This window comes from Bubalus bubalis, chromosome 7 (assembly GCF_019923935.1).
Source record: "Bubalus bubalis isolate 160015118507 breed Murrah chromosome 7, NDDB_SH_1, whole genome shotgun sequence".
NCBI lineage: Eukaryota > Metazoa > Chordata > Mammalia > Artiodactyla > Bovidae > Bubalus > Bubalus bubalis.
In genome coordinates, this window is record NC_059163.1 from 104,668,165 (window position 1) to 104,691,444 (window position 23,280).

The window sequence follows — 23,280 nt, forward strand, 5'->3', positions numbered from 1 at the left end:
TTTGGATGAAAGAAAATTATAAAAATCAATCAGATCAGATCAGTCGCTCAGTCGTGTCCGACTCTTTGCGACCCCGTGAATCGCAGCACGCCAGGCCTCCCTGTCCATCACCAACTTCCGGGGTTCACTCAAACTCACGTCCATCGAGTCAGTGATGCCATCCAGCCATCTCATCCTCTGTCGTCCCCTTCTCCTCCTGCCCCCAATCCCTCCCAGCATCAAGAGGTACCAAAATCTGAAGTTGTTCTAAAAAATGTAACTGATTTTAGGTGATTTCATATCCAGGGTTATTTCTGTCCACCTTGAGATTCTTGTGTCTTCATTACTAACGCCAAACAATAAAAGACTCCTCATATCACCCATTTCCTTGATGTCCTTTGAAAGTCATTGTCCCTGAGTTCATTTCTTCATAGACTTACCCAAGTCAGGAAGGTTCTTAACACCTGACCCCACAGACCTGCATCTCTTAACATTCATGGCAAAAGCATAAGTTCTCTATTTGGTAATAATTCCTTAAAAGATGGACTTTGGTCAGATCTGGGTTTAAATCATGGCCCTATCATTTATTAGCTATGTGAGACCCATCAGGCTACTTTATATCTTGGGGTCTCAGTTTATCCTGAAAAAAAAAATTAGATAAGTCACTCAACTTACGAGGCAATCATAATAGTTAATGAAATCATAGCTACAATGCTTGGTGGAATGCCAGATATATTATCCAGAAAACCTTGATAAATGGTGACTATTATTAATGTATAATTTCTCACTCACAGATTCATATTCTTATGAAGGCTGCTTTACCATAAGTAATAAATGTAGCCTCCTGTCTACAGTAATTTCAAGGCACACACCAAGTTAAGTCCCACAACACCCTAACATGTTCCAATGCTTAAATCTTACTTAATAATAAACATGAAATTTCATTTCTAAGACACAAAATTTTAAATGCAATACAAGTTGAGAGGTAACATAAAGATTTAAATTTGCATCAAAGGAGCACAAGAGATAACTTCATTTAAAAAGTGGGAAAGGGGACTGAAAGTATTGAAGTAGTTCGTTAATAAGTCCCTTGTGAATCATAGAATTAACCAAGAACATTCAGATGTCCAAGCTGGGTTTAGAAAAGGAAGAGAAACCAGAAATCAAATTGCCAGGATTCCCTGGATCATAGAGAAAGCAAGGGAACTCCAGAAAAACTTCTACCTCTGTTTCATCGGCTACGCGGAAGCCTTTGACTGTGTGCAGCATAAGAAACTGTGGAAAGCTCTTAAAGAGATGGGAATACCAGACCATCTTACCTGTCTCCTGAGAAAGCTGTATGCGGGTCAAGAAGCAACATTTAGAACCCTGTATGGAACAACTGATTGGTTCAAGATCAAGAAAGGAGTACGACAGGGCTGTCTGCTGTCACCGTTTGTTTAATCTATACGCTGAGCACACTGTGAGAAATGCTGGGCTTGTTAAGTTACAAGCTGGAATCCAGATAGGCAGGAGAAACATCAGCAACCTCAGATATGCGAATGATAGCACTCTAAAGGCAGAGAGTGAAGAGGAACTAAAGAGCCTCTCTACGAGAGTGTAGGAGGAGAGTGAAAGTCGGCTTCAAACTAAATATTACAAAAAACTAAGATCATGGCATCTGGCCCCATTACTTCATGGCAAACAGAAGGGGAAAAGTTGGAAGTAGTGACAGATTTCCTCTTCTTGGTATCTAAAATCACTGCAGATGGTGAGTGCAACCATGAAATCAGAAGATGTTTTCTTCTAGGCAGGAAAACGATGACAAACCTAGACAGTGTGTTGAAAAGCAGAGACATTCCTCTGCCAAAAAAGGTCCGTATAGTCAAGGCTATGGTCTTGCCAGTGGTCATGTACAGTGTGAAAGCTGGACCATAAAGAAGGCTGAGGGCTGAAGAACTGATGCCTTTGAACTGTGGTACTGGAGAAGACTCCTGAGAGTCCCTAGGATAGCAAGGAAATCAAACCAGTCAATCTTAAGGGAAATCAACCATGAATACTCATTGGAAGAACTAATGCTGAAGTTGAAACTCCAGGATTTTGGTCATCTAATGCAAACAGGTGGCTCACTGGAAAAGTCCCTGATGCTGGGAAAGATTGAGGGCAGAAGGAGAAGAGGGCATAATAGGATGAGATGGATGGATGGCATCACCAATGCAATGGACATGAACTTGGGCAAACTTCAGGAAATGGTGAGGGACAGAAAGGCCTGGCATGCTGCAGTCCATGGGGTTGCAAAGGATCAGACGTGACTGAGAGACTGAACAACAACAAACCATAAAAATATTTTAAAAATAGTTTTCATATATTTGGATTGTAAAAAACATTATAAGCTTCAAAGGAGATGAAGAAAATACTCATTAGGATTAATAAAGGTATTTCCAATACAACCTATTTCAAACCACAGAAAACAAAATTTTAAAGTGATCAGAAGCTTATGAAAACAGTTACAACTAACAGGGCTTTAAAGAACCAAGATTCTTTGACTTAAAAACATACCCAAACTTTTTAAACCAATAAGAGAAATACAGCCTCTGAAAAAAAAAAAAAACTATATAAATAGATAAATGATAAAAATATTATGCTAATAATAACCCCCTCAGACTCAAGTTTACTAGTAATAAAAAACATAAATATCACCTTCTTCTATCATATTAGCAAAGATTTTAAAATTATAAATCTCTGAGCACCAAGAGTTTGAGACGATAGGTAATACATCTTTAAGATGAAAAGTATCAATCCAATGAAAATATATACTAAGGGATGGAGAAGAGTCAGACTATTTTCATTTACTGGAAAGGTTGGGTACAGCAGGCCACTTAACCTGCTGAGAAGGAGAGAAGAAGGTATAGAAATCAAAGGCTGAGGCTGAGACAAGCCTCCAGTGACTTGCTCAAAAACATTTTCATCTTTCAGTACAAGCAATTGTTTCCAGAAATGAGAATGGAAAGAATTGAAGAGCTCCAGCTCCTTTGGGGATGGTGGGGACAGGAATAGAGAGCAAAGTCTTAAAAGAAGATGAGATGTACAAAACAAGCTTGTTTTACTCCTCTCTGACCCTTTATTTATTTACATTTTTTAAGACTCTAAGATGAAAGTCTATATAATCTAGAAAAGCACATTTGGTTCTTCGATTTTCATTTTCAATAATTTTCCAGCTGTAAATACAATGGTCATCTTAAAGCTATAAAACAATATATAACTATATATTCCCTATTAGAAGCTAAGATATAATGAAAGTATTAAATTTGTTTCTGCAGTTTCTGTCTTTTGCTTCAGGACTATCTGCCATATCCTACTGAAAAAGAGAATGTTTGTGAGGGCATAAATCTGACTCTACTACCAAAGAGAGTGGGAGAAATCAGGGAAGCCAGAAAAAGAGTTTCTGTTATTTAAAAATAAGTATGTTTAACTATGATTATGAGTGGAAAAGACCTCCATCTCAGTTGGGAGCAATAATTACTGGCTTTAACTTTCAGGAGTTGTGAAATAATGCAAAGGAGTCTGAATGCATGACAAAACTCCGAGATACAACAAATTAGGCTTTACATCTAATACGCAGAATAAAAAGGGCAATTATAAACAGATAGGGAAAGTCACAATGATAAAATACTGGCCTTACATTTTTTTTTAAATCAAAATCCTAACTAGCTACTTTAAAAGCTGATGTTTGGCAAATTACACTGCCACTTTGTACAACATTTGTCCTTATCTATAAAATAAAACAGTGAAAGAAGAAGTTTTTGAAGTTTCTACTTTAATGATTAATTCATTTTTTTCCTCTCACGTTCTGTGAATTCTATGCTGTGCATAGCTATAGAAAGAAAATGACTAGCAAGCTAACCTGCTAACAAGAATAAAAATTTAATTGTTCTAGCAAAATTTTCTATGCTTTTTTGACTTCTTGCTGGTGGTAGTAATGGTATTTTCTTTGCCTTCATTTGTTTTTGCTGTAATTTTTTAATATTGAGGCAAACAGGTTTTTCTCATCACTGGCTGATGGAAACAAGGTACATTCCTAAATCCATGACCACAATAACTTCTGCTCTTCCTATTTTACAACATTTATATCACTTGATAAGTCAGTAAGATACCTATAACTCTTTGATAAGATACCTTATCATACCTATTTAATTAACTACAAGATAGTTGTGTGGGCAAAATAAATCTGAAGAAAAATTACAGATTGAATTATGGTCCATATCAAGCAAATTAAAAAGCTACCAATATTTTCTGTGAAAATACCCAATCTTGTTTTCATTCCTAAGACAGATACAATTCAAGGTTAAACAAATGCAAGAGTCATATTCAACAGCTGGGAGAGGTTTATCAGACTTCAACTGCAGTGGAAACCACAAGCAGAGCACACAGAGAAGTAAAAATAACCAAAATAAGGAAAGTTTTGAATTACTCTAAACAGTGCATAAAGCTATACCTTGATTCTGGCACACAAATTATTTCACATACAAAGTAAATATTTTATGTATGGTGGGGAAATAAAACACAATTAAAGAGAAAATAAAATTTTATTCACTATCTGAGCTCAAAGAAACAGATGCTATTTTTCAACTACTTTTTTAAACATTGCCATCCTTTTCTTTGAACATTTCTATTTTGAGGGGCAAATTCTTCTGACTGAAATGAAGTATCATCTTTCAGTTTAGAGAAATTTTAAGTCATGATTTTCTATTACTTCCTTAAATCCTTAACTTTCTCTACAAGAGGAAATAAAATTAGAAGGTGTAACTTTATTGGTAACATTGAAGAGTCATTCCACTCTGTAATTTTTTAATATATATGAGGATGGACCCATTCTCTCCTGAAACTCTCTCTGGACCTTTTGGAAGGTATAACTCTGTCTTCAATTTGCCACAGCATCACTTAATTTATCACAGCAATTCATAGGAGTGCAGCAACTAGCTGATTTTGTTGATAGATTTCATGAAATTAATTAAATATCTGCAGGCTATATATCCTGAATTTGTATGTGCTAACCAAGATAATTTTGAATGTCATTCAAATAGGTTATTAGTTCAAAAAATATCTATTTGCATGGATGAATATGCCCTACTATAATTGCTGGGAGAGAAACAAATTTAAGTATTGCTACTGTTTCAAAAGCATTTACCAACTTCATAAGAGGCTTTTCCTTCAATCCCGTTAACCAAGGTTTTAAATTACATTAAAATAAACTCTATAAAGAAAAGTGGGTTTAAAATAAATTTGATAAAGTTTTTCCTTAGTTCAAGTTCTTGAGTATCTGTTTTACGTTAGGTCTTGGAAGAACACAAAAGAATTCATTTAAAATCATACAAAATTATATATTCAATTGTGTATAGAAGAAGCTGGTGAGAATGCCCTCCTACATAAGCAACTCCAGTGTTCTGTATGCAAAATTTTTAATAATTTAAACTGTCCTGATTCTTCTTTGTAAATTGAGAAACAATCATATCTTTCTAAGCAGTAAAGGAGGAAGACTAATGCTTTGTGCATTTTTATATATTTGAGGTCATTTTTCCCACAATGTAATAATACATTTGACATCTGGGCTTCTCATATTTTCCTAGTTCATGTACATTAAATGATAAATAATACTGTTTTTAAGTTTTGTGCTGTAAGAAAAAGTGGAATAAACTTTAATTCTGCTACAAAAATTAAATAAATAAAATTTTAAAACCTGGCTATGTACATAGCTCACAAATTCATATGGGAAGACAAAACATTGTATCATCAATTTTGCAGAAGTGCTGAGGCCATGGTCTGAACAGGAGACCAGACCATAGAGGCTGACAGTGGACCAGCAGGGCATCTGGGAAGGGATAACTTCATTAAGGCTGAAAGGCAAAGACCAGGAAGAGGGTGTTTCATGACAGAAGAAACAACATAAACAATTCCAGAAAGGAGTAAAACAACATGGATTGCTTTAGAAATATAAGATATTCCAATAATGTTGGAGCATAAAGCAGAGGGAGAAGGAATACTCTCATGGAGAAAAGAGAGATGTGGGAAACAGCCCAGAACTAACAGCAAAAGATGAATATAGAACAAAAGTAGCAGCCAGATCAGAAGGGACTCTTCAAGAAGGGACTCACTGTGCCAAGAAGCCTGACCTCTATCTATGAGCAAAAGAGGGCCAGGGATGAGAGGGCTTTAGCAAGAAAGTAGAGAGTTCATCATGGTGGGAGATAGATCCCTCTAAGGGTAGTATAGCATATGGACTAGGAGTACACAAATGACTTAGGGGCAGTGAGGGAGGCTAATATTAACATTTCAAGCTAAATTCACTAACTTTACTTCAACAGATAGTCAAAACATAATACAAAAGATCCTATCCATTTTTATAATATGTCTATGTATGAAATGCCTCCCCATTTCACGGTGGCTGGTGGCTCAGATGGTAAAGAATCTACCTGCAATGTGGGAGACCCGGGTTCAATCCATGGGTCAGGAAGATCCCCTGGAGAAGGGAATGGCTAACCACTCCAGTATTCTTGCCTGGAGAATTCCATGGACAGAGGAGCCTGGAGGGCTACAGTCCATGGAGTCACAAAGAGTTGGACACGACTGAGTGACTAATGCTTTCACTTAAGTATGGAATGTTATTTACAAATATGATAAATAACCAATATTAGGGTTGACATTCAAAAATAATATTGAGATAGTGTTTCAAGTTTTAAAATGCTCAACCAGCCTTCAACCATATATATCCCATCTTAGACACTGTCAATCTATACTACACTGTTCTATTTCCTCTTTTGATTAAAGGGAAAACTTTATTTTATTGTAGTAGTTTTGTTAGCTTGCTTTCTGACCAAAGTTTCCATAGGGTACTTCAGAAACAAGATACCATAACAAATAAAAATAAAATAAATTTTAAAAGGCTTAAGAAGTCAATTATCACTGATTGAATATGTTATTTACGTAACTTATAAAATGAATGAGTAAAAGATATTAAAGAACTGAAATTACAATCTTGATCAAGAGTTATTACCCAAAGGCATTAGCAAAGAAAATTTTGAGAAACACCTATTCTAAATCAACCATGGTTGCATTTTCAAAATAAACAAAAGTCTACAGAAACCCATTGATAAAAGGGTAGCCAATACCTTAAAAAGTAAAAAAAAAAAAAAAAAATGCTTGTTGCAGAGGCTAAAACAAGCACTAAATGAAAGTCAAATACAGTTTAACTTTAGATATCAGATTAGCCTTAAAGCACATCTGAATTAGTAAAACTGATTTTGAAGCATTTTGCATTATTTTTAAAATTTTATGTGATTCAACAGCGATGATATTCTACAACTATTGGCTTCATTTTAAGATATTTACTTAAGATATTCCACCTACTGTTTTGGACATAAGTTTATCCAGTTTTAGAATGAGTTGGTTCCTGAATATTAACTCTAATACAAAGCCTATCCAGAGTATTAGCTTTTTCTTGTATCTCCCTATCCAGAGTATTAGCTTTTTCTTGTATCTCCCTATCCAGAGTATTAGCTTTTTCTTGTATCTCCCTATCCAGAGCATTAGCTTTTTCTTGTATCTCTATTGGTTTGCAGTTTAAGCTCTACTGCAGCATTCATGTTTTGTTTTTAATTTAATATGTAATACAAATGCTTATGTAATACAAAAAAACTTTGGAAGGGTAATCACCATCTATCACCCAACCTAACATTTTTAAATACCACACTAGTGTTATTCCACAACTAAAAAACCTACAGGGAAATTTTCGATCTGTCAGTTGACAAACTTCATCTAGTTAATGCCAAACCTACAGCAAAGCAACATATTACTTTCCAAATCATGTGCAGTAGACATAAAACACAAGTGTATCAATTCGTGGGTGTCCTAAATCAGAAAACACATAGAAACCAAGTACTTTCTGTCCCCTTTAGCAACACCGCTTTTAATGTCAATCTGGGATATGCAAAACAATGATGATAAGTGAATATACAAAAGCACTATAGTCACATAGAGAATCATGTGTCCAAGTGCTGCCTGTGATGAAGGGGGGAAGAAAAGAAAAAACCATGATGTGGAGCAGGGGATGTTAACTTAATGTCTTTAGTAATGGACCACATTTTGCGAGGACCCAATCTAGCATGTCACTTAACAAGCAGAGAAATTCTCCTAAACACGGAGTCCTTTGCATCTTGGATTAAGAAGTCTTTTCTGACTTTTCATCACTCCCACTTTTCTCTGTTCCCAGAAGTAGTCCTTATTTCATTTTAATGCACTGCCGAATGGACACTGGATTTCTTTCAAAAAGACCTTATGTTTCTCACATCTCACATTCACAGTCTACACATTTTCACAAAGTCAACAAAATCTTCAACCATTCATCTGAATTTTTCCCCTATTCCATTTCTAAACCAGCATCCACTATAAACTTACTAATAATCATGTTTCAATACCAGTATAAAAAATAAACACAAATTTACCAATCAGAAGACTTCAAGTGTGAGAGAATGAAGACACAGAAATTGACTGACAGGACACACCACAGAATCAGTGTTCAAGAGCCATTCCCACCACCCACGACACTGTAGCGCATTTTGAACCCACACAACATTCTTAAGAGCAGAACACAAAAGTATACTGCCACCAAGAACACTCTCAACCAGCAGGCAGCCTTTCCTCATTAGCTTTAACATGTCACACAGCCCTTTGCTTACTGATGTAGAGCAGCCAAAAGGGAGATGGCGTTTACGAGCAAAAGCAAGACTGAGCTGGCTAATTACTTACCTTCTACGTATGACAGGCTTGCTTGTTTAACTTTTTGTATCCTCTCTTGTCATAGCTCAATGGGAAATGGTTGTGATGCAGCAGAAGTTTGAACCTGACAATCAAAAAGAATGTTTTAAGAAAAAAATGGGAAATTAGAGTTCCCTCCAGTACAGTCTTTCTTTCCCTGCCCTCTGCGTGCGTGTTTCTCTCTCGTTTTCTCTCTCTGCAAGGCAGCTACGTAGTGGTCTATAAATATTGACCCTGACACTTGCTCAGTGCTTTACTTGCTCATGGCACAGGTCCGTGTTACTGAACACCGTGGTAATACTCCGGCAAAGTTCTCAGCTGCTCAGACAAAGCTGTGGATTGGCTCACTACCCAGCAACCCTGTGCCTGCCTGGAAATACCATTTTTCTGCCAGCTTTACAGATGCTATGGGCCTTTCCTGAGGCCCAAATCAGGCACAGAAGGGCAATTATGAGGTTTGTCTGAAGAAATACAGTTTTCCTCAAGCAGGTGGAGGAAAGGGGGGCTGGATGGAGTGGAAGCCAAGAAAGGAAATACTGCCTTTGTTTTGGCCAAACAATATAATTTCAAACCCTTTATAAAAGTCATACCTTAATGTCATTTAATCAAGCTTTATAAAACTGAATTACTACATACTATGAATAACCAAAAGACGTAGGAGAGCGTTTTTGCAATTGTTTTTAATATTGCTCCTCATTGAATAAGGCTGCACTGACTAACTGACCACAAAGAAATGTTTCGACATGAATAAATTCATTTCTAGACTGATTGAAGTGCACAGGAAAGTATAATATTAATCAGATCAAATTAAGTCCTTTCTGAAAGAGGCTAAAATATAATCTGGAAATTATATGAATCAACAAATGAAATACTTCTAGATTTTCAATGATGACAATTTAAATTTTATTTTTTTAATTAAGGATAAAATCTAACCCATGACTATATAATTTGTAGGTGATATAAACAAGGTCACCATCATCTACTGTACCACATATTATGTCCACAGTATGAATAATTAGAAAATTAAGTAAGCACATATTTTTACTCTTCTTGTCGAGACTAATCATATGTTTACCTAATTGAAATGTCATCTCGATTAAATAAAGAGTAAAGGAAATTTAAGAACTATCTGGTCACTCACTCATTTAATAGATGAGAAAAGTCACCTCCAATCTGGTTAATTTACACAATCACATGGCAAGTTTGTGGCAGGGCTGAAACCAGAAGCCCTTTTCTCTACTGCTCACAAAGATGTGCTCCTTCTACTACAAAAAAGGTTCCTAAATTCATTTTTAGGTTCAAACCCTGATTTTCATATGAAATCTTACCAAAAGCCTTATCAGTAAATGTAAACATTACAGCTAGAGAAATAACCAGCATAAAACAAAAACAGTCTTTAACAGTGTAATTGACAACCCCTACCAAAAAGTTATGTACAAGAATTAGCCTTCTAACATTTGAAATCTACTTTTTCTTGCTTCATTTAATAATAAATATTTGCCCAATAAATTAACTAATACCACGAGAGGTGTATGTTAGGTGCTGAGGAATTAGGTGCCCCTTGGTTAGGTGCTGAGGAGCCCAAGATGAAACACAGTTTCTACTCTGAGACTTTTCAGTCCAATCTCACGGGGGGGTTGGGGGGGGCAATAATGACAAAACAGGATGTTAATACAGTGGTGCAAACTAGGAGGGCAGCAGGGGTGCCTGGCACATGAGAATCTGAGCCAGTATGAAGTGAGGAGACACAGCAAATTCCTCAATCAAGACTTTAAAGGCGACACAAACAGATGGAGAGAAATACCACATTTTTTGATTAGGAGAATCAATACTGTCAAAATGACTCTACTATTCAAAACAATGTACAGCTTCAATTCAATCCCTACCAAATACCAATGGCATTTTTCATAAAATTAGAACAAAAAACTTTTAATTTGTATGGAAACACAAAATACCCCAAATAGCCAAAGCAAACCAAAGAAAGAAAAATGAAGCCAGAGAAATCAGACTCCCTGAATTCAGACTATAGTACAAAACTACAGTTACCAAACCGTATGGTACTGGCACAAAAAGAGAAATATAGATCAATGGAACAAAATTTCTAGAAAGTCCAGAGATAAAACCACACACCTACGATCACCTAATGTATGGCAAAGGAGACAAGAATGTACAACAGAGAAAAGACAGTCTCTCCAATAAACAGTGCTGGGAAAACTGGACAGCTACATGTAAAAGAATGAAATTAGAACAGTCACTAATGCCATATACAAAAATAAACTCAAAATGGATTAAAGACCTAAATAAGTCTTTAAAGTAAGGCCAGATACTATAAAACTATCAAAGGAGAACACAGGGAGAACACTACTTGAAAAACAGTACCAAGATCTTTTTCAATCCACCTCCTAGACTAATGGAAATAAAAACAAAAATAAAACAAACAAGGTCTAATTAAACTTAAAAGATCTGCACAACAAAGGAAACCATAAACAAAAATAAAAGACAACCCTCGAAATGGAAGAAAATATTTACAAATGAAGCAATTGACAAGGGATTAATCTCCAAAATATACAAACAGCTCATGCAGCTTAACATAAAAAAAATAAATAAATAAATCCAATCAAAAAATGGGTGGAAGACTGAAACAGGTATTTTTCCAAAGAAGACATATAGATAGCCAAAAAGTACATGAAAAGATGCTCAACATCACTAACTTAAGGAGAAATGCAAATCAAAACTACAATGAAGTATCACTTCACACAAGTCAGACCGCCCATTATCATAAAAAATCTACAAACAATAAATGCTGGAGAGGATACGGAGAAAAGGGAACCCTTGCACTGGGGATAGGACTGTATATTCCCAATGTATATATACCAATGCTATTGGTATAGGCGCTAAGGAGAACAATAAGGAGCGTCCTTAAAAAACTGAAAAGAGAGCTACTATATAATCCAGCAAACTTCAGATCAGATCAGATCAGATCAGTCGCTCAGTTGTGTCCGACTCTTTGCGACCCCATGAATTGCAGCACACCAGGCCTCCCTGTCCATCACCAACTCCCAGAGTTCATTCAAACTCACGTCCATCGAGTCAGTGATGCCATCCAGCCATCTCATCCTCTGTCGTCCCCTTCTCCTCCTGCCCCCAATCCCTCCCAGCATCAGAGTCTTTTCCAATGAGTCAACTCTTCGCATGAGGTGGCCAAAGTACTGGAGTTTCAGCTTTAGCATCATTCCTTCCAAAGAACACCCAGGGCTGATCTCCTTCAAAACCGACTGGTTGGATCTCCTTGCATTCCAAGGGACTCTCAAGAGTCTTCTCCAACACCACAGTTCAAAAGCATCAATTTTTCGGCACTCAGCCTTCTTCACAGTCCAACTCTCACAACCATACATGACCACAGGAAAAACCATAGCCTTGACAAGACGAACCTTTGTTGGCAAAGTAACGTCTCTGCTTTTCAATATGCTATCTAGGTTGGTCATAACTTTCCTTCCAAGGAGTAAGCGTCTTTGAATTTCATGGCTGCAGTCACCATCTGCAGTGATTTTGGAGCCCAGAAAAATAAAGTCTGACACTGTTTCCCCATCTATTTCCCATAAAGTGATGGGACCGGATGCCATGATCTTCGTTTTCTGAATGTTGAGCTTTAAGCCAACTTTTTCACTCTCTACTTTCACTTTCATCAAGAGGATTTTGAGTTCCTCTTCACTTTCTGCCATAAGGGTGGTGTCATCTGCATATCTGAGGTTATTGATATTTCTCCTGGCAATCTTGATTCCAGCTTGTGCTTCTTCCAGTCCAGCGTTTCTCATGATGTACTCTGCATATAAGTTAAATAAACAGGGTGACAATATACAGCCTTGACGAACTCCTTTTCCTATTTGGAACCAGTCTGTTGTTCCATGTCCAGTTCTAACTGTTGCTTCCTGACCTGCATACAAATTTCTCAAGAGGCAGATCAGGTGGTCTGGTATTCCCATCTCTTTCAGAATTTTCCACAGTTTATTGTGATCCACACAGTCAAAGGCTTTGGCATAGTCAATAAAGCAGAAATAGATGCTGGGCAAAAACCTGGAGAAAACCATAATTCAAAAAGAGACAAGCACCCTAATGTTCACTGCAGCACTATTTATGATAGCCAGGACATGGAAGAAACCTAAATGTCCACCAATACGTGAATGGATAAAGAAGATGTGGTACATATATAAATGGAATATTATTCAGCCACAAAAAGAATGAAATAATGCCATTTGCAGCAACACAGATGGACCAAGAATGAGTAACACTGAGTAAAGATAGTCACACTGAGTAAAGTCAGACAGACAAAAATAAATGTTATTATCACTTACATGTGGAATCTAAACAAAAAAAAATGTACAAATAAACTTAATTACAAAAAAGAAATAGAGTCACAGAGGCAGCAAATAAACTTATGGTTACCCGGAGGAAAACGAGGGGGAGATAAATGATGAGATTAGGACTGACACATACTCACTACTGTATATAAAATAGATAAACTAATAACAACATAGTGTATAGCATAGGAAAGAGCGGATATGTGTGTATGTATAACTGATTTCCTTTGTTGTACACCTGAAACTAACAACATATTAAATCAGATACACTCCAATAAAAAATTTTAAAAAAAGAATGAATAGACAGCAATGAGACAAAGATGAGAAGGAATAACACAATGAAAACAAGGAGGCAAGAAAAAAATGATATGGAATTTCTAAGTTTTCTTTTACTGGAGCACAGAATGTAAAGCAGGCAATGGTTAAATGACCAAAAAAAAAAAAAAAAAAAAAAAGGACTAGAAGGAGAAAGGTGATGAAGGGTTATATATACCAGGTTAAAAAACTGGGTTTTATATAGTAGGTGAGTAGTCTTCAACTATTTTTATTCACAGACCCTTAAAAGAATTTTGAAAAATATGTAACCATTAACACATTATCAAGTTAATGCCTACAATTTTTCACCTGTGGTAAAATATGTACTTGAAAAGAATTTAATTTCCACTCTATTGGAAATACTGACATTTAAAACATTTTAAAATAAAACTTCTATCAACTATTTTAAGAATATGCAATAGAACCTAAATTCAGGGTCATAAAATTGTTATGCATTTTAAAAATACATGAATAGACTCTTCTTTCAAGCTGAAAATTTTATATTACTATTTTATCAACCTTTATTTCCATCTCACTTCCTCCGAGAATTCTTACATAATGTATTTTGTAACTAAAATTCTTTCATTTTTCACCCTAAACCTCTCCGCAACAAAAAAAAATATTCTTACTTTTCCACAAAAAATATCTAAGACATTAATTTAAATTGTTTAATTGCTAAGTTTTCTATGATCTTAGCTACAACGCACCATAGTATGATTTGGGATGGATAGGTATATGCCAGAGAAGGCAATGGCAATCCACTCTGGTACTCTTGCCCGGAAAATCTCATGGACAGAGGAGCCTGGTAGGCTGCAGTCCATGGGGTTGCTAAGAGTTGGGCACTGAGCAACTTTACTTTCACTTTTTTTTACTTTCACTTTTCACTTTCATGCATTGGAGAAGGAAATGGCAACCCACTCCAGTATTCTTGCCTGCAGAATCCCAGGGATCAGAGGAGCCTGGTGGGCTGCTGTCTATGGGGTCACACCGAGTCGGACACAACTGAAGCTACTTAGCAGCAGCAGCAGGTATACATCTTTCTTTTGTAAAGTTAGAGAGAGACTGCTGTGAATAAAGCATTGTTCTGAGCTAAATCAATATTAAGAGAAATTAATGTGTAAAAGTTAAGACTCTGGACACTCACTCCATTAAAACAATTTATTCAATTGCTAAGTGAAAAAAGCTAGTCTGAAAAGGCTATAGGGTTTGGGTGGGGAGGGGGAATGAGCAGATGGAGCACAGGGAATTTTAGGGCAGAGAAGCTACGTGTTTTGGCTTTATTTTGACACTGTAATGGTAGATACATGACATTACACATTTGGCAAAACAGAACCATCACAAAGAGAAAGCCCTAATGAAAATTAGGGACTTTAGTTAAGTCTCTTGACTTCCTGAAGCATGTGGTCTAAAAGAGAATATTATTGAGTGATTATTGCCTAATAGAAACTATAGAACTATCTCTAAAACTAAAACTCTGACAGATGAGTATGCTTTTGCCTTTTTCAAGAAAAAGACAATGAGTCTTGGGGTTATAAAGTGACTTGTCTGAAGCCTTACAACTAATAATCAGTAGATCTGGGATTCAGGTCACACCTGTCTGACTGGACTATAGTACCACATACTGTCTTTCTATCAGTTACTTAAACAGAGGCAGCCAAGGCTAAGCAAGGAAGACGACTACACTGTGCCCTCATGAAGTCAGTAAGGAATTAAAGCCTTATCATACAGTTCTCTCAGGAAACTCCTAGAATTTTGAGTTTTAAAGGGTAGCAAGAGAGAAGAAATACAGCTCCATCCACCAGAACATCGACACAAGCTTCCCTAACCAGGAAACCCTGACAAGCCACCTGTACAAAACCACACACAGTGAGGAAATGCCACAATAAAGAGAACTCCACAAACTGCCAGAATACAGAAAGGACACCCCAAACTCAGCAATTTAAACAAGATGAAGAGACAGAGGAATAGCCAGCAGATAAAGGAACAGGAAAAATGCCCACCAAACCAAACAAAAGAGGAAGAGATAGGGAATCTACCTGATAAAGAATTCCGAATACTGATAGTGAAATTGATCCAAAATCTTGAAATTAAAATGGAATCACAGATAAATAGCTTGGAGGCAAGGATTGAGAAGATGCAAGAAAGGTTTAACAAGGACTTAGAAGAAATAAAAAAGAGTCAATATATAATGAATAATGCAGTAAGTGAAATTAAAAACACTCTGGAGGCAACAAATAGTAGAATAACAGAGGCAGAAGATAGGATTAGTGAATTAGAAGATAGAATGGCAGAAATAAATGAATCAGAGAGGATAAAAGAAAAACGAATTAAAAGAAATGAGGACAATCTCAGAGACCTCCAGGACAATATTAAAAGCTACAACATTCAAATTGTAGGGGTCCCAGAAGAAGAAGACAAAAAGAAAGACCATGAGAAAATACTTGAGGAGATAATAGTTGAAAACTTCCCTAAAATGGGGAAGGAAATAATCACCCAAGTCCAAGAAACCCAGAGAGTCCCAAACAGGATAAACCCAAGGCGAAACACCCCAAGACATATATTAACCAAATTAACAAAGATCAAACACAAAGAACAAATATTAAAAGCAGCAAGGGAAAAACAACAAATAACACACAAGGGAATACCCATAAGGATAACAGCTGATCTTTCAATAGAAACTCTTCAAGCCAGGAGGGAATGGCAAGACATACTTAAAATGATGAAAGAAAATAACCTACAGCCCAGATTATTGTACCCAGCAAGGATTTCATTCAAGTATGAAGGAGAAATCAAAAGCTTTTCAGACAAGCAAAAGCTGAGAGAATTCTGCACCACCAAACCAGCTCTCCAACAAATACTAAAGGATATTCTCTAGACAAGAAACACAAAAACGGTGTATAAATTCGAACCCAAAACAATAAAGTAAATGGCAACGGGATCATGCTTATCAGTAATTACCTTAAACATAAATGGGTTGAATGCCCCAACCAAAAGACAAAGACTGGCTGAATGGATAAAAAAACAAGACCCCTACATATGTTGTCTACAAGAGACCCACCTCAAAACAGGGGATACATACAGACTGAAAGTGAAGGGCTGGAAAAAGATTTTCCATGCAAATAGGGACCAAAAGAAAGCAGGAGTAGCAATACTCATATCAGATAAAATAGACTTTAAAACAAAGGCTGTGAAAAGAGACAAAGAAGGTCACTACATAATGATCAAAGGATCAATCCAAGAAGAAGATATAACAATTATAAATATATATGCACCCAACACGGGAGCACCGCAGTATGTAAGACAAATGCTAACAAGTATGAAAGGAGAAATTAACAATAACACAATAATAGTGGGAGACTTTAATACCCCACTCACACCTATGGATAGATCAACTAAACAGAAAATTAACAAGGAAACACAAACTTGAAACGATACAATAGACCAGTTAGACCTAATTGATATCTATAGGACATTTCATCCTAAAACAATGAATTTCACCTTTTTCTCAAGCGCACATGGAACCTTCTCCAGGACAGATCACATCCTGGGCCATAAAGCTAGCCTTGGTAAATTCAAAAAAATAGAAATCATTCCAAGCATCTTTTCTGACCACAATGCAGTAAGATTAGATCTCAATTACAGGAGAAAAACTATTAAAAATTCTTACATATGGAGGCTGAACAACACGCTGCTGAATAACCAACAAATCACAGAAGAAATCAAAAAAGAAATAAAAATTTGCATAGAAACGAATGAAAATGAAAACACAACAACCCAAAACCTGTGGGACACGGTAAAAGCAGTCCTAAGGGGAAAGTTCATAGCAATACAGGCACACCTCAAGAAATAAAAAAAAGTCAAATAACTAACCTAACTCTACACCTAAAGCAACTAGAAAAGGAAGAAATGAAGAACCCCAGGGTTAGTAGAAGGAAAGAAATCTTAAAACTTAAGAGCAGAAATAAATGCAAGAGAAACAAAAGAGATCATAGCAAAAATCAACAAAACCAAAAGCTGGTTTTTTGAAAGGATAAATAAAATTGACAAACCATTAGCCAGACTCATCAAGAAACAAAGGGAGAAAAATCAAATCAATAAAATTAGAAATGAACCTGGAGAGATCACAACAGACAACACAGAAATACAAAGGATCATAAGAGAGTACTATCAACAATTATATGCCAATAAAATGGACAACGTGGAAGAAATGGACAAATTCTTAGAAAAGTACAACTTTCCAAAACTCGACCAGGAAGAAATAGAAAATCTTAACAGACCCATCACAAGCACGGAAATTGAAACTGTAATCAGAAATCTTCCAGCAACAAAAGCCCAGGTCCAGACGGCTTCACAGCTGAATTCTACCAAAAATTTAGAGAAGAGCTAACACCTATCCTGCTCAAACTCTTCCAGAAAATTGCCGAGGATGGTAAACTTCCAAACTCATTCTATGAGGCCACCATCACCCTAATACCAAAACCTGACAAAGATCCCACAAAAAAAGAAAACTACAGGCCAATATCACTGATGAACATAGATGCAAAAATCCTTAACAAAATTCTAGCAATCAGAATCCAACAACACATTAAAAAGATCATACACCATGTCCAAGTGGGCTTTATCCCAGGGATGCAAGGATTCTTCAATATCCACAAATCAATCAATGTAATACACCACATTAACAAATTGAAAAATAAAAACCATATGATTATCTCAATAGATGCAGAGAAAGCCTTTGACAAAATTCAACATCCATTTATGATAAAAACTCTCCAGAAAGCAGGAATAGAAGGAACATACCTCAACATAATCAAAGCTATATATGACAAACCCACAGCAAACATTATCCTCAATGGTGAAAAATTGAAAGCATTTCCTCTAAAGTCAGGAACAAGACAAGGGTGCCCACTTTCACCATTACTATTCAACATAGTTTTGGAAGTTTTGGCCACAGCAATCAGAGCAGAAAAAGAAATAAAAGGAATCCAAATTGGAAAAGAAGAAGTAAAGCTCTCACTGTTTGCAGATGACATGATCCTCTACATAGAAAACCCTAAAGACTCCACCAGAAAATTACTAGAACTAATCAATGACTATAGTAAAGTTGCAGGATATAAAATCAACACACATAAATCCCTTGCATTCCTATACACTCATAATGAGAAAACAGAAAGAGAAATTAAGGAAACAATTCCATTCACCATTGCAACGGAAAGAATAAAATACTTAGGAATATATCTACCTAAAGAAACTAAAGACCTATATATAGAAAACTATAAAACACTGGTGAAAGAAATCAAAGAGGACACTAACAGATGGAGAAATATACCATGTTCATGGATTGGAAGAATCAATATAGTGAAAATGAGTATACTACCCAAAGCAATTTATAGATTCAATGCAATCCCTATCAAGCTACCAATGGTATTCTTCACAGAGCTAGAACAAATAATTTCACAATTTGTATGGAAAGACAAAAAACCTCAAATAGCCAAAGCTATCTTGAGAAAGAAGAATGGAACTGGAGGGATCAACCTACCTGACTTCAGGCTCTACTACAAAGCCACAGTTATCAAGACAGTATGGTACTGGCACAAAGACAGAAATATAGATCAATGGAACAAAATAGAAAGCCCAGAGATAAATCCACGCGCATATGGACACCTTATCTTTGACAAAGGAGGCAAGAATATACAATGGATTAAAGACAATCTCTTTAACAAGTGGTGCTGGAAATCTGGTCAACCACTTGTAAAAGAATGAAACTAGAACACTTTCTAACACCATACACAAAAATAAACTCAAAATGGATTAAAGATCTCAACGTAAGACCAGAAACTATAAAACTCCTAGAGGAGAACATAGGCAAAACACTCTCTGACATACATCACAGCAGGATCCTCTATGACCCACCTCCCAGAATATTGGAAATAAAAGCAAAAATAAACAAATGGGACCTAATTAACCTTAAAAGCTTCTGCACGTCAAAGGAAACTATTAGCAAGGTGAAAAGACAGCCTTCAGAATGGGAGAAGATAATAGCAAATGAAGCAACTGACAACTAATCTCGAGAATATACAAGCAACTCCTACAGCTCAACTCCAGAAAAATAAATGATCCAATCAAAAAATGGGCCAAAGAACTAAATAGACATTTCTCCAAAGAAGACATACAGATGGCTAACAAACACATGAAAAGATGCTCAACATCACTCATTATCAGAGAAATGCAAATCAAAACCACTATGAGGTACCATTTCACACCAGTCAGAATGGCTATGATCCAAAAGTCTACAAGTAATAAATGCTGGAGAGGGTGTGGAGAAAAGGGAACCCTCTTGCACTGTTGGTGGGAATGCAAACTAGTACAGCCACTATGGAGAACAGTGTGGAGATTCCTTTAAAAACTGGAAATAGAACTGCCTTATGATCCAGCAATCCCACTGCTGGGCATACACACTGAGGAAACCAGAAGGGAAAGAGACACGTGTACCCCAATGTTCATCGCAGCACTGTTTATAATAGCCAGGACATGGAAGCAACCTAGATGCCCATCAGCAGATGAATGGATAAGAAAGCAGTGGTACATATACACAATGGAGTATTACTCAGCCATTAAAAAGAATACATTGGAATCAGTTCTAATGAGGTGGATGAAACTGGAGCCTATTATACAGAGTGAAGTAAGCCAGAAAGAAAAACACCAATACAGTATACTAATGCATATATATGGAATTTAGAAAGATGGTAACAATAACCCTGTGTACGAGACAGCAAAAGAGACACTGATGTATAGAACAGTCTTATGGACTCTGTGGGAGAGGGAGAGGGTGGGAAGATTTGGGAGAATGGCATTGAAACATGTAGAATATCATGTGTGGGGCAAGTTGCCGGTCCGGGTTCGATGCACAGTGCTGGATGCTTGGGCCTGGTGCACTGGGATGGCCCGGAGGGATGGTATGGGGAGGGAGGAGGGAGGAGGGTTCAGGATGGGGAGCACATGTATGCCTGTGGTGGATTCATTTTGATGTTTGGCAAAACTAATACAATTATGTAAAGTTTAAAAATAAAATAAAATTAAAAAAAAATAAAATCAACCAACAACAACAAAAAATTAAAGGGTAGCAAGAAGATGAGATGAAGAAATTCATCAGTGGAAATCAGTGGACAAAATTAAAATGATTGATATGCCTTATAAAAAATAGCCTGAAGGGTTTTGTCTTTGATTTGACTGAAGGGTAAGGACTACATAGAGTCAAAGGTGTGCAGACTTAACACTATCAAAATATCAGTTCTTCCCAACTTTATTTATAGATTCAATGTAATCTCCACCAAAATCCATCTTTTTGGATATTAACAAACTCATATTAAAGTTCACACAGAGAGGATAAAGACCTAGAATAGCCAACACAACAGTAAATAAGAACAAAGATGAAAGACTGACAGTAACATCAAGGCTGACTATAAAGCTATAGTAATCACGACAGTGTGATATTAGAGAAAGAAAAGAAATCAATGGCACAACAGAAAGCACAGAAATAGACTCACTTAAGTAAAGTCAACTAATCTTTGACAAGGAGCAGAGGCAAAACCATAAAGTAAAGACAATCTTTTCAACAAATGGTGCTGGCACAACAGGACATCCATAGGCAAAAAATTGAATCTGGACGCAGATCTTACACCCTTCACAAAAATTAACTACAAATAGATCACAGATCTTCCATGTAAAATGCAAAGCTGTAAAACTCTTAAGAGTATAATACAGGATAAAACCTAGATGGCCTTGGATATGATGATGACTTTTTAGATAAAACAACAAAGGCATGACCCATAAAAAAAATAATTGGTATGTTGAACTTAAAAATTAATAACCTCTGAGAAAGACAATATCAAGGCAATGAGAACACAAGTCACAAACAGAAAGAAAATATTTGCAAAAGACATCTAATGAAGGACTGTTATCTAAAAGATAACAACTCTTAAAACAAAAAAAAATTTTTTAATGAGCCAAAAATCTTAATAGATATCTCACAAAAAAAGATATACAGATGGAAAATAAGCATATGGAAAATGCTCTAATTCATCTGTCATCAAGGAAATCCAAATTCAAACAATGATATGCCATACCACTATACAACTTTTAGAATGACTAAAATCCAGAACACACACAACACTAAATGCTGATTGAGGTGTGTAACTGGTGGTGTGAAGATGTGAAAGAAGAGCTTTCATTTCCTGCTGGTGGGTATTCAAAATGATCACAGCCACTGTGAAAGACTGGAGGTTTCTTACAAAATTAAACATACTCTTATATGATTTATCAATCATACTCATATTTACCCAAAGGATTTGAAAACGTATGCCTATACAAAAATGCAGATATTTATAGAAACTTTAATTATAACTGGCAAAAACCTGGAAGCAACCAGAAGATCCTTCAGTGAGTGACTAGATAAATAAACTGTGGTACATCTAGGCAGTGGAATATTATCAGTACTAAAAGATTAGCTATCAAGTCATGAAAGACATGAATGAAATTTAAATGCATATTCTGAAAGAGATGAGAATACCAGATCACCTGACCTGCCTCTTGAGAAATTTGTATGCAGGTCAGGAAGCAACAGTTAGAACTGGACATGGAACAACAGACTGGTTCCAAATAGGAAAAGGAGTACGTCAAGGCTGTATATTGTCACCCTGCTTATTTAACTTCTATGCAGAGTACATCATGAGAAACACTGGGCTGGAAGAAGCACAAGCTGGAACCAATATCAATAATCTCAGATATGCAGATGACACCACCCTTATGGCAGAAAGTGAAGAGGAACTAAAAAGCCTCTTGTTGAAGGTGAAAGAGGAGAGTGAAAAAGTTGGCTTAACATTCAGAAAACAAAGATCATAGCATCTGGTCCCAGCACTTCATGGGAAATAGATGGGGAAACAGTGGAAACAGTGTCAGACTTTATTTTTGGGGGCTCCAATGTCACTGCAGATGGTGACGGCAGCCATGAAATTAAAAGACGCTTACTCCTTGGAAGGAAAGTTATGACCAACCTAGATAGCATATTCAAAAGCAGAGACATTACTTTGCCAACAAAGGTCCGTCTAGTCAAGGCTATGGTTTTTCCTGTGGTCATGTATGGATGTGCGAGTTGGACTGTGAAGAAAGCTGAGCGCCAAAGAATTGATGCTTTTGAACTGTGGTGTTGGAGAAGACTCTTGAGAGTCCCTTGGACTGCAAGGAGATCCAACCAGTCTGTTCTGAAGGAGATCAGCCCTGGGATTTCTTTGGAAGGAATGACGCTAAAGCTGAAACTCCAGTACTTTGGCCACCTCATGTGAAGAGTTGACTCATTGGAAAAGACTCTGATGCTGGGAGGGATTGGGGGCAGGAGGAGAAGGGGACGACAGAGGAGGAGATGGCTGGATGGCATCATGGACTTGATGGACGTGAGTCTGAGTGAACTCCGGGAGTTGGTGATGGACAGGGAGGCCTGGCGTACTGCGATTCATAGGGTTGCAAAGAGTCGGACACGACTGAGCGACTGAACTGAACTGAAGTTAAAGAAGCCAGTCTGAAGAGAACGATGTATGTATGATTTCAAATATATGACATTCTGGAAAAGACAAATCTCTTTCCAATAGAATGCAAGTTCAATGATAGCACAGCTTTCAAGGGCCTAAACTGAGCCTTGCACACAATAAATGCACAATAAATATGTACGGTATAAATGACTGAAATAGGCACTTGTGAGCCATATACCAATACAAGTGGTTCCTGAAGTCACAAGGCCTTTTAGTGATTCTAAGATACCCAAAATCAACACTGAAGAAATGGG

General features: G+C 36.6%; 1 protein-coding gene across 11 annotated transcripts in view; it reads right to left on the bottom strand.

Annotated features, from left to right (window-relative positions):
• BMPR1B (bone morphogenetic protein receptor type 1B) overlaps positions 1-23,280 on the bottom strand; it is a 524,547-nt gene that overhangs the window by 162,457 nt on the left and 338,810 nt on the right. For all 11 annotated transcript variants that reach the window (XM_044946210.2, XM_044946207.2, XM_044946212.2 and 8 more), the window contains one exon: positions 8,761-8,854. The gene's annotated coding sequence lies outside the window, so the exon portion shown is untranslated. The remainder of the gene's footprint in view (positions 1-8,760; positions 8,855-23,280) is intronic.